At 37.9% G+C, this 15,672-nt stretch overlaps 1 protein-coding gene and 1 non-coding gene across 5 annotated transcripts in view; one reads left to right on the top strand and one right to left on the bottom strand.

The window, feature by feature from the left end:
* SIK3 (SIK family kinase 3) overlaps positions 1 to 15,672 on the top strand; it is a 214,899-nt gene that overhangs the window by 57,557 nt on the left and 141,670 nt on the right. The window lies entirely within an intron of this gene.
* On the bottom strand, positions 1,433 to 1,539 carry LOC119242515 (U6 spliceosomal RNA). Its single transcript, XR_005124514.1, has one exon. It is a non-coding gene; the product is annotated as a U6 spliceosomal RNA (small nuclear RNA).

The raw sequence follows: 15,672 nt of genomic DNA, 5'->3' as shown, positions 1-15,672 counted from the left end.
TAAAGTCTTAACTGATGTGCCTATTTCTGGCCTCAGTTCATCCTCCACACTGAAACCAGTTTGATCTTTTTAAAGCATAAATTTCAGCTTGTTACTCACCTTCACTGTCTTCCACATCTCCCACCTCCCTTTCCCTTCCTCCCTTCCATCTTTTCTTCTCCCTTCTCTCCCCTGGCATGTTTCCTCCCTCTCCTATCTTCTTCCAGGCTTCTTTTACCCCCAAGATTCAGATAACGTGATGGCTTCCTGTGGAAAAAGGAAGGCATGCCTTAGGAAGCTTTTAGGGCTTCCTCATCTGTATTCCCTTTTTGCCACATACCCACTTCTTTTGCCACTTCCTCCATTGGTTTACTTTTTTTGTGGGGTGTGTGTGTGTAAATCTCTCCCTAACTATATACTAGATTGTAGTATATCCTTTACCGATTAAAGCAGGAATTGTGTATTTTTATTTTTTCAAGGCTAGTGAGTAGTGTTCAGCGTAGTAGGTACTTAATAAATGAATGAACAAAAGGTTTCAGGAGTAAAGAGTTTCATGCTGAAAAAAATAGTTTTTACTTCAAGTAAAATCAACAGAGTTTGCAATTATAGGAATGGAGGTTGAGCTCTACTGTCATCTCTTTGTGTCTAATTGTGGGCAAATCATTTCCCTTCTCTGAGCTTCAATTCTCTTATAAAACAAGTAGCAATATTAGTACTAATACAAATGCTTTTTAAACAATAAGTGCTCTGTACATTCTAGTTCCCATTGTTATCAGTAATAAAAAGCATCCTGTATGTTCTGTCTGCATATGTATAATGCATTGTATTCATTAAACTGAGAGAAGAATTGCACAGAATTTTGAGTAGACATACGCATCAATTACAAAATCAATTTACCTTGTTTTGCTCTTATAACTTGCTTGCATTTTGACGTGTTGCTTTATTCTTGCGCTGTCTCATCACCTGTTCAGACACTGAAGGTGGGTCAGGGTGAGTCAGCTTCAGAAAACAGCCTTCCCTAAAAGTAGTCCATAATGGTTATTATCGTCTATGATGTGAAATTTCCAGGATGATGAAGTGTGCAGATGTTAACAGAGTTCCATGCTATTTTCTAATGTGGTTTGACTTTTCTAACTATTGTCAGTGACAAACTTGTGTACTACCAGTCTACCCTGTTTTCCATGTTTTCTAATACAGAGATGTATAGTTAGAGCAGTGATGAGTAATATGTTTTCAAGAAATGCTACTATAACCTTTAAGATTAGATGGGTAGATTGAGCATTTAAAACTGTAGCTTTTTTACTGCTTTGGGATGACTATGTTCCTACTAAATGAATCACTTTATGAATATGCATAAGCTTATAAACACAACTTTCAAAAAAGAAATTCTTGTGTTCTGAAAAAAAATTGCATTGGTAGTATTTTCCAAATTTTCTTTTTATTTACTTATTTTTTAAATATGGGACACTTCATGAATTTTCGTGTCATCCTTGAGCTGGGGCCATTCTCGTTTTCTCTGTATTGTTCCAATTTTAGCATATGTGCTGCTGAAGCAAGCGCTTTCCAAGTTTTCTATGAGAAGAAGCTTTCTGTTAGTCTTGAGCATTCTTCAAATTATATGTAGATTTTGCTCATAGTACGTTTTAATGACATCTCTGGCTTTATTTTCTCCATCCTTTTTCCCATCAAGTTTCTTTATTGCACAGTTTTACCTTCAGAGGTGAAATGTCAGTGGCTTATTTTAGACTTATGCGTGGAGTTGCTCAGAGCTAGCAAGCTGGTAGACACTGGAGCACTAAGGGACCAGCTCCCAGTCCTCTCTTTTTATTGTCTATGCAAGACAATGGGCAGGGATGTGCCCTTTCAGCCTCTTGTTAGCATGGAATTTGTAGGATAGATCATCAAGTATTATTTACATTTGACCTGGACGTTCATCCGGGTATTGTTACAGGACAATGTTAATTGTTGAAAATCAGTTGGCTTCTAATCCGTGTGTATACTGTCACATTATTATTAAGGCACATTGCAGGGTTTTGTTTGTTTGTTTGTTCGTTTTTTTCCTAAAGCACAATAAAAGCACACAGCAACTCAGAATGGTCAGGTTAATTTGATTAGTGCCTTAGTGAGCATTCATATTATGTCATCTTGTAGAATACAATAATCTTTCTTTATAGTTTCCCTTTTCAGGGTGCAGAGACTGTTTCTTGTATTTACATTTATTTCTTGTGATCTCAATGATTTTATGCAAGGCACCATTTTGTTTTCTTGATAAAAATGGTTAAGACCCAAATTCTACTACCCTTTGCTTAAGAATAATACTTGTTTAGGAATGATCCACAAGTATTTTGTGAATTAGGTGGAAAAGCCTTGGAAAGCAGTTAGGAGACTAATCTTCCAGATCTGGCTGTGCACTTAACTCGTCATATCTTGGCCAATCATAATACCCTATCAGGAAAAATAACACCACCTTAATTTATGCAGTGTTCTGCCATTTACAGAGCACTTTTATAGAGAGTATTCTGGGTAGAGATATTACCCCATTCCCAATTTATGATGAACAAACTAAAGCTCCAAGAGTTTATGAATGTCATTCAAGGTTACATACGCTGGCAAGGGGTGGGGCGAGGATTGACTTTTATTCCACTGTTTTCTTTTCAATTGTATTGTACTGCCTCTCATTTTACTTTTAATGGTAAGATGAGGGGCTAGACACGATCAGTGATTTTCAAGATATAACTACTCAGAGTACTAAAACTGGGTAGAGTAGCCTCTGGTTTTACTTGTGACTAGGATGGGAATGTAGTGAAAACTGTTTAAATTTTGCACAAGAGTGTACAAATGGGGTGAGGCAGTGTTTGCGTGTTTCTCATTGGCCTTTGTGTCTTTTTCTACATTGTATTATTATCGATGGGTGGCTTTATATCACTTTATATGTAGAGCAAAAAGAAGATAGAAAGGCATCTGTTAGAAACTTTTGTTTTTGAAAAAGGAGGTAGGATTCTATAGCTTAAAAAAATTGAAAATGATTACATTTGATGATTTCTAAGAATTCTATTTTCAGCTTATAAGTCTGAAAAATACTGCAACCTTAATTTTAGTTGTGTTACCAGATGGGCCCCTAGAGGCTTTATAGACATTGCAACCTCATATCAACTTAGCATTAGAGTGCACTGTAGAAGCCCTACTTCTCCTTCAAGATAGTCTCTTCATATGTGGTATTTTGAGTATCTTTAGTAGAGGTTAGGGAAGAGAGTCAAAAGAGTTTCTTTTTTAAATTAAGACTACTAGTAAGAATGACTGACTTTGGAGTTGCCCTGGAACTATTTTACAAAAGTGATCATGCTGTATGTACTTTAGCCTGAGTAGCTATCTTGGGTGTCATTTGTGTTTTCTACAATATGTCAGTGGCTAAACCTGGATTGCATTTCTATCAAGGAACTCTTTGTTTTCTTTCAGAGTGAAAGTGCATGTGACTGAGGCGTACCCAGGGACCCCAAACTGCTAAGGGGTTTAAAAGGATTTGACCATCCACGTATACAAACACAAAGAAAGCAGACTTTTAGTGTGAAAGACCTTTAATAAACTGATGTGCAAAGAATGAGAAAGAGACAAAAGGATTTCAAACAATAAGTTCTCAGTAAAACTCCAAAAATTACCCCTCCTTTCATGGGCAAATGCCCAGCCAAACAGGCTTGGCTCAAAGTGGGGTGGCTGAGGCATAAAAGCTTGCAGCAAGTCTAGGGGCTAGGCAGGTCCCAGAGTGCTGGGACAGAAGGAGAGGCCTGAATTCAAAATGTACATATAAGCCACCCTAAGTCAAGATAATGGCTGCCATTGTCTCTGCAAAGGACTAGGAGTAGCACGTGTCTCCTCCAATTGTCTTTCTCCCAAATCATTCACCCTCTCCTTTGATGGTTCCACCTCAGTTTATATATCCACCTTGCTCCTTCCCATCTGCTCCCCTTATTCAGCATGGCATGATAGGAATTGTAGTCCAAGCAGCTGCATGTAAGTAGGGGTGAGGAAAATGGCACACGGTTACTGTGCTGCGATGCTCCTCCCCCTTTCACAAGGATGCATCTTTGTAAAGGTGTTTTTAGTAATCTTTGAAATACAGATTTGTGCTTTTTTATTTCTTTGTGTATTTACTTCCATGCTTGTTTATTTCTGAGCAAAATAGACCTGCCTTTTGGCTGAAATATTCTTTTTGCTATGTAGATGAGAGTCGCAGTTCAGTTTGCAGTGTAATTATTTACATTTGTACCATTTTGCTTTCCTTACTTGCTTTATACAACCTGGTAAGCGTCTGATTGACACTTAGGAGAGACTAATTTGGGCTGTGTGGTTATTAATAAAATTTCAATTCATTTCTTCTTCTCTTAATCTGTCTCAGAGGAGATATCTGTGAAATTTTGATGATGCCTTTGACAGGGATGGTTTGTGTTTACTTTGGCTGATGTATGAGGCAATTATATAGCCAAATATGGCTCATATAGAGTTTCTACTTAGTGGAGAGTATGAAAGTCCCATGGCTATTTGATTCCTTAAGATTTAATTAGTGCACAGAAGTTGGAAATATAAGCTAAAGAAAAAAAGCAAGTTTTATTCAGCTGGGATTTTTGTGCTGTCGTGGTATTGTTAGCATGTGACTGAGGGATACTCAAAGACTCCAAACTATTAAGAGGTACATACTCTGAAAAGGATTTGGCCATCCACTGGCACAAAGGGAAAGACCTTTAGTATGAAATATTTTTAATAGAATTAGTGTGCACAGAGAGAGTAGAAGTAATATTCCTAGTAAGACTAAAAAAATTACCCACTCCCCTTTGGGCAAATGCGTGGCCAAACAGGCTCAGCCCAAAGCAGAACCTGAAAGCTTGTTACAAGTCTAAGGAATCTTCTAGTGGGGAACCACAAGAAAGGGTTTAGATGGGTTGCAGAGAGCTGGGACAGAAGGAGAGATTCAAAACTGAAAACAGGGCCTCCCTGGTGGCGCAGGCGGTTGAGCGCAGTGCTGTGAAGCTGTCTGCAGCCTCTGCAGTGCTGGTTTGATCCCCGCCAACCGGGGAGCAACCCACATGGCGTGACAGACCTCTCCTGCCTCACCTGCTGCTCCCCTCAGCAGTGTATTTCATCAGTCTGCCTGTTCTGTTCCCCGCTCTATCTCTGGTGAATCCTGTCACCCTCCCGCACATCTGGCCTGTACCCCGGTTCTTGCATAAATAAATAAATCTTAAAACAAACAAACAAACAAAAAAAACAAAACTCAAAACATAATACACAATCCAAATGAATTAAAGATAACAGCTGCCATTGTCTCTGCTAAAGACCAGGAGCAGCTGCCCCACATGTCTTCTGCTGTCTCTCTTCCATGTGTCTCCTTTCATGGTTCTCCAAGTCTCCTTCCCATATTGGGGTGCAGAAGCAAGGAGCAGGCCTGTGTTATCTTGGTTCCACCTGGCAACTTAGCCCCATTCCTGGTTTCCACTAGCTCCCCACTTAGGAAATCCTGTTCATGACACACTGGGACTTGTAGTCCAAGGTGATTGCATATAAGTGAGGGCAGGGAAAATGGCACCTTCCCCCTTTCATGGAGGTGTGTCTGTCTGTGGTAGTATAAAAAGGAGGTCCCCTTGGTGCTTCTTAATTCATGTGTTTGGCTTTGACACTTGTATTTTATAGGTAAAATTTGCACTGGAAAATGCATAGATCTTAATATATTTCCAAGAGATGTGATAAATCTTTCATAATTCTGTGACAACCACTTTAATTAAAATAGAAATCAAGGAAATTTCTATCAACTACATAGTTTCTCTTGTGCTTTCTTTCATGTCAGTACTAGACACATTTACTTGTCTACTAAAAGGATTTTGACATGCCCAAGTACAAAGTGGTCAGCATACCTTTGATTCTGTAGCATCTAATAGCATAAATAATAAAGTAAGACTAAGTTTGACGGGGCCATTTTTTTTTTTTAAAGATTTATTTATTTATTTATTTATTTATTTATTTATTTATTTATTTATTTATTTATTTATTTATACAAGCACTGAGTACAGTCAGAAGTGCGGGAGGGTAAGAGAATTCACTAGATCCAGAGCAGGGAATAGAACAGACAGACTGACGAAGTACACTGCTGAGGGGAGCAGTGGGCGTCAGGAGAGGTCTGCGCGCCATGTGGGACCCTCGCCCGGCAGCCGGGGATCAAACTGGCGCTGCAGAGGCTGTGGGCAGCTTTGCAACCCAGTGCTCAACCGCTGGGCCACCAGGGAGGCCCTGACAGGGCTGTTTGTATAGGCAGAGGGGACTCAATAGGTGTTCCTTACCTAATTAGTGGAATTTTGGGGCAATAATAAACAAAGGGAAGTAAGTAAAGCAGCCCTGCTACCTTTGGTATAGATTTTATATCTTAAAACATAGTCTCTTATATGTGAAATTGAGAGCCACTTCTTTTAAAGTGGTAAACAGGCATCAAACAGTATTTTGAGCAGGCTATATATATCAAGTGAAGGTCAGAGAGGTCATGGACCCAAGGGCCACGTCATCACTTTTTTTGTATTGCCAAAGTACATCTCCCCTATTTGTAAAACATCACCTACCTACTGCTGTGGGCGTTGGTTAATGTTTAGAAATTCTGTGTAAAAAGTGGGATTCTGTCTAACATCTCTAACCAAGGAGATTGAGCAAATTTGTACTGGTGCTTGACCTTTGATAGCACCACTCCTTCCCAGCCCTAACTTCTGATTCCATTTTCCTTTTGTGCAAATAGATTAAACCTGGAGGTTTAATCTTTATTTTTCACTCCATAGGCATTGTGATTGCTCTCTTTGTATAGAAACTGGCAGAATGACTGTGATAACCTTGGGTCTTCTCAAGGGTGTGTGCTTTGTGGGACATGGCAAAGTTGGCTGTTAAACCTAATTTTTCTGAACAAACGAATATATAGTTCTACGTGGTGCATATAGTTAAACCTTTGGTTTGTGAGGTTGTTTCTTTTTGTTTGTTACTGTTTTGGCTGGTACTAATTGATGTGGTTGAGTTAGGGCTCTTCTTTTGATAACACAGCACTTTTAGCTTGCATTCCCTTTCAGATAGAAAGAGAGTAGCTCCTGTGGCTTATTAACATTAGTGAATGCTTGGTTTATAATCCTTTTCTTTTATTATAGAAAATCCAGGGGCAGAGAATGGTTTTGTTTTGTAGCCCTGATGTTAGTTAACAAAGCTTTCTTGAGTTCACCTCTTTTTTCTGATACTGAATATAGTGTTTTTCAGTATTTCCCATGAACATTTGAAAAAATTATAATTACTACTATTGTTACTATTAGAAAATTATTTTTATTTCTCATTAAGGAAGGCAAAAACAAAATTAGCCCTTTCTGCTAAGCCTATAGCTCTATTAGCACTATAGTTTCAGAGCAATGGAGATGATGTGTCTGGTACTGGTGTATCTCTGGAGAGCAAGGTCACAGCAAAATGATACAAATAGATGTGTACAGAAGAATGAAAATGTGATATGAAATTCCTGCAGGTTTCTTAATCCAATCCTCATTTTATGTCAAGGGAGATGGAGCTTACATAAGGCAACTGATGTACGGTTTCACTGTCTCTGAAACTGTGTGGGATGTATGATGCTTCTATTTAATTGGTTTGATGCATGCTCATTGGAAAGTGCTATATCATTTCGATTGAAAATAGCAAACTTCCCTTTATTCTTTGAAAGAATTTTTCAGGAAACAAAAAATCCTATAAGCATTGTTCCAATATCTTCTTAACTTAGTTGTTTATGCGGCATCTAAGCATTACATTATGATGCTTAGTATTTACTATTTTTCACAGTTGTTTTTAGTGTTTGGATTTGTCTAAAGCTAATGTGTAAATTAATAAAGGTCATTAGTCATTTTAGTAGTTTCTCTTCCTTAAAAGAAAGGTGATGAACCATTTACTTATAATCTCCCCAATTTATTAGCTCATTCTCCCCGCATTTGATTACTTGTTGGCCAACTTAACTAACATTAAGTTTCCTGATATAATCTCCCTTTTGAACCTCAGTAACTAAAGTATCAAGATTCTTTAGGTGAAAAATGTTATTTCCAGTATCTATCTTTAGCATTTAGAAAACTCTGGACTTACTGGATATGCTGTTGACTTCCCCAAAGTGAAATCTTACTGCTTAGTAGAGAACAACTTCAAAATTATTGATAATTTGGCCCAAGTGGGTCTAAAATCCACATTTGCAGTTTGTTAAGTGAAAGTTAGCTTCCAGGTGTGAATACTGGGAGAGAGGAAAGGAGAATTTACTTTTGAATCAGCTTTATTAACTGTTTATTATGGGAACTTTGTTTGAAATTCATTTTGCAATTATTTACTAACAAAACTTTGTCTTATTGTGACCTTCAGTAGGTCAGTTCTGCTCTTTAGGCTTTCCTGTCTTGTTTTCTTCCTCCCCTCCCCCCCCTTTTTTTAAGATTGATTTATTTATTTATACAAGCACTGGGTACAGTCAGAAGTGCGGGAGGGTGAGAGGATTCACCAGAGCCAGAGCAGGGAGCAGAACAGGCAGAAGGACCGAAGTACACTGCTGAGGGGAGCAGCGGGCACTGCAGGAGAGGTCTGCGTGCCATGTGGGACCCTCGCCATGTGGGACCCTCGCCCGGCGGGACCCTCGCCTGGCGGCCGGGGATCGAACCAGCGCTGCAGAGGCTGCGACAGCTTCGGAGCCCAGCGCTCAACCGCTGCGCCACCAGGAGAGTCCCCTCTCTCTCTTTTAATAACTTTATTTTCTGAAGTAGTTTTACTTTCTTAGTAAAATTGAGAGGAAGGTACAGCGATATTCCAGAACTCCCCTCTCATAAGAATAGTTTTCCCCATTATCAACATTCCTATAAGAATGGCACATTTCTTACAATTTGATGAACTTAACATTTGACATGTCAGCCCCCCAAAGTCCATAGTTTACTTTAGAGATCACTCTTGGCATTATATTCTATATATTTGGACAAATGTGTTTTGACATGTGTTTACCATAACATCATGCAGAGTTGTTTCCCTGCCCAAAAAATCCTCTGTAATCTGCCTACTTATTGCTCCCTCCCTGTAACCTCTGGCAACCAATGTTTTCATAGTTTTGCCTTTTCTAGAATGTCATATAGTTGGACTCATTTAGTACATAGCTTTTTCAGATTGGCTTCTTTGACTTGACAATGTGCACTTAAGGTTTCTCAATGTCTTTTCATGATTTGATAGCTCATTTTTTATTTAATTAATTTATATATTTTGATGAATTGGCCCAGAATCTGATGTTTATCTTTTCTTTTTGTATTTGGCCCAAAAGATCAGACATTTGGAGACCAGATTAGGTTTCAACATTTGGTGCCACTCTAAATGATTAGTGTGACTGTTCATGTGTCATAATGGGGAAGGGGACAGAATGTTCTGATTGGCCAGGCCAGAGCCAGGAGTAAATAGGATCAGCTCATTCTGAACTAATAGCAGTATTAATCATAGCTGACATTTAGTGGATGTTTACTATATGCCAGGCACTGTTCTAAATACCTCATGTGAATGCACTCAGATAATCTTTCAGGAACTCTGAGGTAGATTGTATTAGCCATGTTTCTTTTATTAGGCACAGAGAGGTTAGGGAACTTGTCCAGAGTCACACAACTAGTAAATGGCAGTGCCAGACAGTCTGACTTTAGCATCCATGTTCTTCCTAGTCTGGTCCAATAATGAGAGTAGAGGGTCATAGGACAGTAAGGCACTAATATCAAAAAGAGGCAGACGTTACTACAGCCCAAATCAGTATTTGCACCCATCTATTAATCCCATAAAGACATGATGTGCCATTTCAAATGTAAAAGAAGGCTTTCATGTTCTTTAAGCAGACACTTGAGTAACTGGGTATCTTCCTTTTTACTCTCATTTATTTTTTATAATTGAATAATATCCCATTGTCTGGATGTACCATAGTTTGTTCATGCATTGGTGGGCATTTCGGTAACTTCTGCATTTTAGCAATTATGAATAAAGCAATTATGTATGGATTTTTGTGTAGACCTACTTTTCACCTTATTTGCATTCCCTGCACTAATAAATGAAAATTGATGTTGCACCGCATTCTCTCCAGTGCTTGGTGTTGTCAGTGTTCTGAATTTTTGATATTCTGGTAGGCTTGTAGTGACATTTCATTGTTTTAAATTTCATTTCATGAATTTATTGGCTATTTGTGATGTCCAAGTTGCAGATGTCTTTGCAGATTTTTCTTTGGGGTTATCTTTTTTTTTATTGTGGTATTCTTCATGTATTTTGTTTATACTTGTTACATATCTTTTTCTATGACTTGCCCTTTTTCTCTAAATGGTGTCTTTTGAGATACAGGTTATTAATTTTAATGTAATGAAACTTAATAGCATTTTCCTGTATGATTAGTACTTTCTATGTCTTGTTTATGACATACACTCATGAAGATAACCTCTAATATTATCTTGTAAAGGTTTTGCTGTTTTGTTTAGATTTCTTCAGAACTGAAATTATTAAATCACTATTGGTTGATTAAGTATAATTAGTGAATAAGTATTTATTATAGCTTTGGCTATGTAGAACAGTGCAGGATTCAAAGTGATATAAGATGTAATGTCCCTGACCTGGAATAATCTGAATTCTATTTGTTTAGGGGCGTCTTATGACGGAACACTGGACTGAACATCTAGAGACCGGCTCATGCTAGAGACTAGCTGTGATAATGCCTTTAGCACTTTAGGCAAAATCTTTGGTTAACTGGGATTGTCAGAAGAGGAGGGTTATCATCATAATGTAGGATTGAGTTGCAAGGAGAATTGTGTTTATATATGGGAAGAGACTTGGAGTGGGGATTCCAGACAGAGCAATGAAAGGAAGATAGGAAAGCACCAGTCATTTTTAGGAACAGCAAATGAATAGCTTAGCATTAGAGGATGATGAAAAAGTCATTTGAGGTAAGAGTATTAAGGTCTTCAAACATAAGGCTAAACACAGACAGCTTTGGAAAAGTTAACTATTAGGTTTGATGGTGTAGGAAGAATTCTATTTCTTCTATAGGACTGTGTTGAAACCATTGATTTTAGAGTGTCTCATATGTTTCAAAATAATGGTGCCATCTGGCCTTTGCCAACATAAAAACAACTAAAAAAAATTTGAGGGCCTCCCTGGTGGCGCAAGGGGTTAAGACGCAATCTATGAAGCTATCCACAGCCTCTGCAGCAGGTGTTTGATCCCCGGCCGGCCAGGGAGCTACCCACATGGTACAGCAGACTTCTCCTGTCTCTCTGCTGCTCCCCTCAGCAGTATATTTCAATCTGCCTGTTCTGTTCCCCACTCTGTGTCTGGTGAATCCTCTCACCCCTCAAACCTCTGGCCTGTACCCCAGGTCTTGTATACATAAATAAATAAATCTTTAAAAAAACTTGAGAAATAACTAAATTGGGATTGTATTGACAGCCAAACTGCAATGTAGGAAACCTTATTTTGTGGTAGTTGTTCAGTTATACCTATCAGACATTTATGTATGAATGAATCCTCTGTAAATTCCAAGTTTTTCTCAATGCAAAAAAACAAAAAGACTGATAAATGGTTCTTTGATTCATTTTGAATCTCACCAATCTTAACAGAATTTCTGCTTCTGGGAAAAAGAGTTTTTTATTTGTTTGATTTCTGTAGAAATAACCACTTGGGAATAGTCCACTTTCTGTTATGTGTAACAATGCAAAGAAATCCTTCTCTGGATGGTATAAAACAATGACTCATCCAACATCATCTTTTGGAATTAAGAATGTAATCATAATACACCCACAAATACATGCTTAGACTGTCCAATTCTGTCCTTTTTTTTTTTTTTTTTTAATTACTCCTTCTCCCCACAGTGTGGTTTAGCCTGACTAATGTATTTGCAATACACAAGCATCCTTAGTACAAAACTTCCAGCTTCCATTTGGGGGAAGGGGTATGAAGATTTTCTTTCTTTTTTTTTTTTTAAAGATTTATTTATTTATGCATACAAGAACTGGGGTACAGTTCAGAGGTGTGGGAGATGAGAGGACTCACCAGAGACAGAGTGGGGAACAGACAGACAGACTGAAGTACACTGCTGAAGGGAGCAGTGGGTGAGTCAGGAGAGGTCTGCTGTGCCATGTGGGTAGCTCCCTGGCCAGCCGGGGATCGAATTCGTGCCGAGGCTGTGGACAGCTTCACAGCACTGTGCTCAACCCCTTGTGCCACGAGAGGCCTGGAGATTTCATTTCTGAAACACACATACACCCCATTTTATATTAAAATTCATATAATGCCATTTTATTGAAGTGGGGTTATCTCCTTTGGGCTTCCTCTATGGGAAGAGCATATAAATATAAACTCTTAAAGGAAAAGCTAAGGTCAGGGGGTGAGAACATGACTGACATATGGCCTAATAAGCCAACAGATAAGAGAGGAGTCTCCCAGTAAGTGGAGATGACCCTGATAATGTCGTAGTCACAGTTCTTAGGGACTGGGAAGATGGTTTAGGGAGATAAAAGAGAAATGTCAAATTTTGGTGTTCTCAGTAGCTCTTAAACTCCTCATCAGCAGTACCTCTGAGAACATAACATCCTAGTCCTTCTGTCCCTGGTTTATCACTTCTCTCCAGTAAGCAGCTTTCTGTCCAGCCTTTACCTCAGGTATTCCCATCCCATCCATTTTTTTTCAGAGAAGAGTCTCTGAAACCTTTAATACTGATGCTGGGAATGCTGTAGGAATTTGAAACAGTGAAATGGGAAAGAGTACGTTCTGAGTCAGTGGAACCTTAATTTGCTGTCCTGCCTTGTCTCCCATATCTTCAGAAAGGGAGGACTCACTGAGCAAGAAGAGGGCTGCTTGGGAGACTTTTTAGAGACTGAGCTTCTATGGTAGAAACCTCCCTCCCTCTCTCCTTGATTTGTGTGACCTTTTCTCTGCCCAGCCACAGTCAAACTCTTCGGGTGTTGTCACTAGTGTTATTGAAGTATTTTCATTATTTGAGTGTACATTTTTTATCTTAAGTATGCTCTGGGTTAGGTTTTGTGGGATTGGTAAATGGTGATCTAGAAGTTGAGTAGTAAGCAAAAATAGTACTATATCAACATTAAAACAAAATAGCTGGAAGAAAACATTCTTGAGGAGTAGCTGAATTCCAGTTAGCTAAGATAAAGATTGGAAGAAAAAATTTTCAGGAAGACGATAGGAAGTGAATTATTATTAAGTGGAGTCTCTAAAGGATTTGTAAAGCATTTGTAAAGCATGTTAGAGCATGCTAAGAAGTGTACTTAGGTCATTGATCTATAAAAAAATTGTGACTTTTATGGCATTTATGAGATGGTACATTTTAAATAATAAAACTCAACTTTATGCATCATAGTTTCTTAAAAATAGTAACCGATTATCTTCCTACCTTTAGTTGGTCTGATTTTGAAATGATTTTCTTCTTTGTCACTTTCTGTAGTAGTGGTAAAATTGCAGACCCACAGTAGGCTTGGGAAAGTCACTTTGCCAAATGTAAGACCATTTATTGTTTAGTGTTCTGGTTCAGAGGCCATAAAATTGCTGGTTTTGTTTTTTTGACCTAATCAAACACATTTTGATTTTCTTATTTTATATATTAGCTGTGTAGAATTAAACTCACCAACAGGATTTTGAAGCAATTCTGGAGTTTCAAATTAATGTTTTCTTAAGGAAATCAGTGTCATTTTCTGCAGAAAAGGCTTTTAATACTGTAGTAGCCTATGTACTTAACTAAATCTAAGGACTTGACTTCTCTCTGTGGAGGAGTTGGGTTCATTTTTGTGATTTTGCTTTTTCTCTCTTTTCTCCTTTGTTTATTAACAAATTTGAGAATTTGCAAGGTTATATAATAGGAAGAGTATGGCATTTGGTGTCAGAAAACACAAGTTCAGAATTCCAGTTACTTTACTTTTCTGACCCTCCAATTCCTTAGCTGTAAAATGGGATGATATTACTCATCTCCTAGCATTTTTTGTAGGAATTATAGCAGGAAAAAAGGTACATGGCAATATGTTTATTTTTCTTTGGCAATTATTTAGACTTAAAGTTCAAATTTTCTACTTGTTTTGGAATGATTCCAAATTTTATGATTTTTTTCAGGATTTTCAGGATTTTTCTTCAAACTTAGGCCTTTTTATATGTCTTCATCCCTCCCAATTTTAAAATCTGGGTTTTTCTCTCTGCCTTTCTAAGATATGTTTTTCATCAGTAATGTATTAGTCTGTGAAGTGTTGAAAGGAAGGTGGTGTGCATGTTTTAGTGAGGAGATTGAACAATTTGAACAATTGAATTCATGTTCTAAACTCTTAGAGTTTACCTAATGTCCAAATTTCTAGAAAACATTCTCTAAATCCAAAAGTTACTGTGCTAGATCTTAACATAATTGTGAGCCCCTGGAGACTAGGGGGTTGCTATAAAGATATGATGGTGCTTAGGGCCCCTCACCATATACACACCTTTGTGATAGGCATATGCACTTACTTATGTGCACCTCACTCTTCTTCCCGTCCCACACTATGTAATACACATTGTTGATTTGAATTGATGAGCAATGGGAGAGTGTTTTTGGTGACAAGAAGGTAAATTTAGCTTATATTAAATTTTAAGATTTATTGTAGACATTTAGTTCTAGTATTGTATTTTCATTATGGTTTTTCATGCTTTTAGTTCAGTAGGAAGCTATTGCTATAATAGAGCATGTGCCAAAGGGAGCTCTATGGGCTTGACAGGTCAACAGTGAATTGTGGGTAATAACTTAAGGCCTAAATCCTTAATCCTGGATTCACCAGACTGCTCTGTTATTGGTGATTTAACCATTTAATCATTTCATATTGTGAATATCTTTTTAAGTTCTATTCTTTTAACTTTGTTCTATCATACTACTTCCTACTTTTATTCCCTTTCTTCCTTTGTTGTTGAATATACAGAGCCTTTGTCTTGAATATGCTTTCAGTGGAGTCCTTAAGGAAGACTGCAAATAGATCCTGGATCAACTTTGACCATAACATTGGATGATTGAGCTCAGCTGGTTTCTACTTTTGACTAATAAGGAATCTCTGCTTTTTTGAAGTCAAAGCTATAGTCTATAAGGACACATCAATGAACCTTCTTTATCTTTACTTAATAAAATTTCAGTGAATTTTTTGCTGTTCTGATTTTCCTTTTAGATTGTATTTTTGCAGATGATTTTTTTGAGGATTTTCAGAATTTTTCTTCAAACTTAAGCCAACTGTGTCAAAGACCAAGAAAGGACTCTGTATTCTAACTCATTTGTCCTCTGTATTTTTTTTTTTAAATGTCCATAGGTAACTCTAAATGTAAGTATAGAGCTAATTACTTTAGCTTGAGCAAAGTTCAGGGAACTCTCTTTATTCATTAATCAGCCTCTGCCTTCTGCTCCCATTGTTTCCCCTACCTCTGCTTTACTGTGGCATCCTGATTCTTCCTTGATAGATTCATTTCATTCCATAGTGCCCTCACCTTCGCCCCACAAAGGGGAATCTTTTGCTCACTGGTGATTGCAGTGCTGTCTCTTTCAGCAGGCGCTGTATTCTCTGCTTGATGGAATATATAACATGCCAGATATCCTGCCTCTCTCTGATGAAGCACATTATTTTGATGTGCTGCTTAAATGAGTATGTTTTGCTT

This window comes from Talpa occidentalis, unplaced genomic scaffold (assembly GCF_014898055.3).
Source record: "Talpa occidentalis isolate TD23 unplaced genomic scaffold, MPIMG_talOcc4v2.1 talOcc4.12, whole genome shotgun sequence".
NCBI classification, from domain to species: domain Eukaryota; kingdom Metazoa; phylum Chordata; class Mammalia; order Eulipotyphla; family Talpidae; genus Talpa; species Talpa occidentalis.
This window is presented reverse-complemented; position numbering and strand designations above follow the sequence as displayed.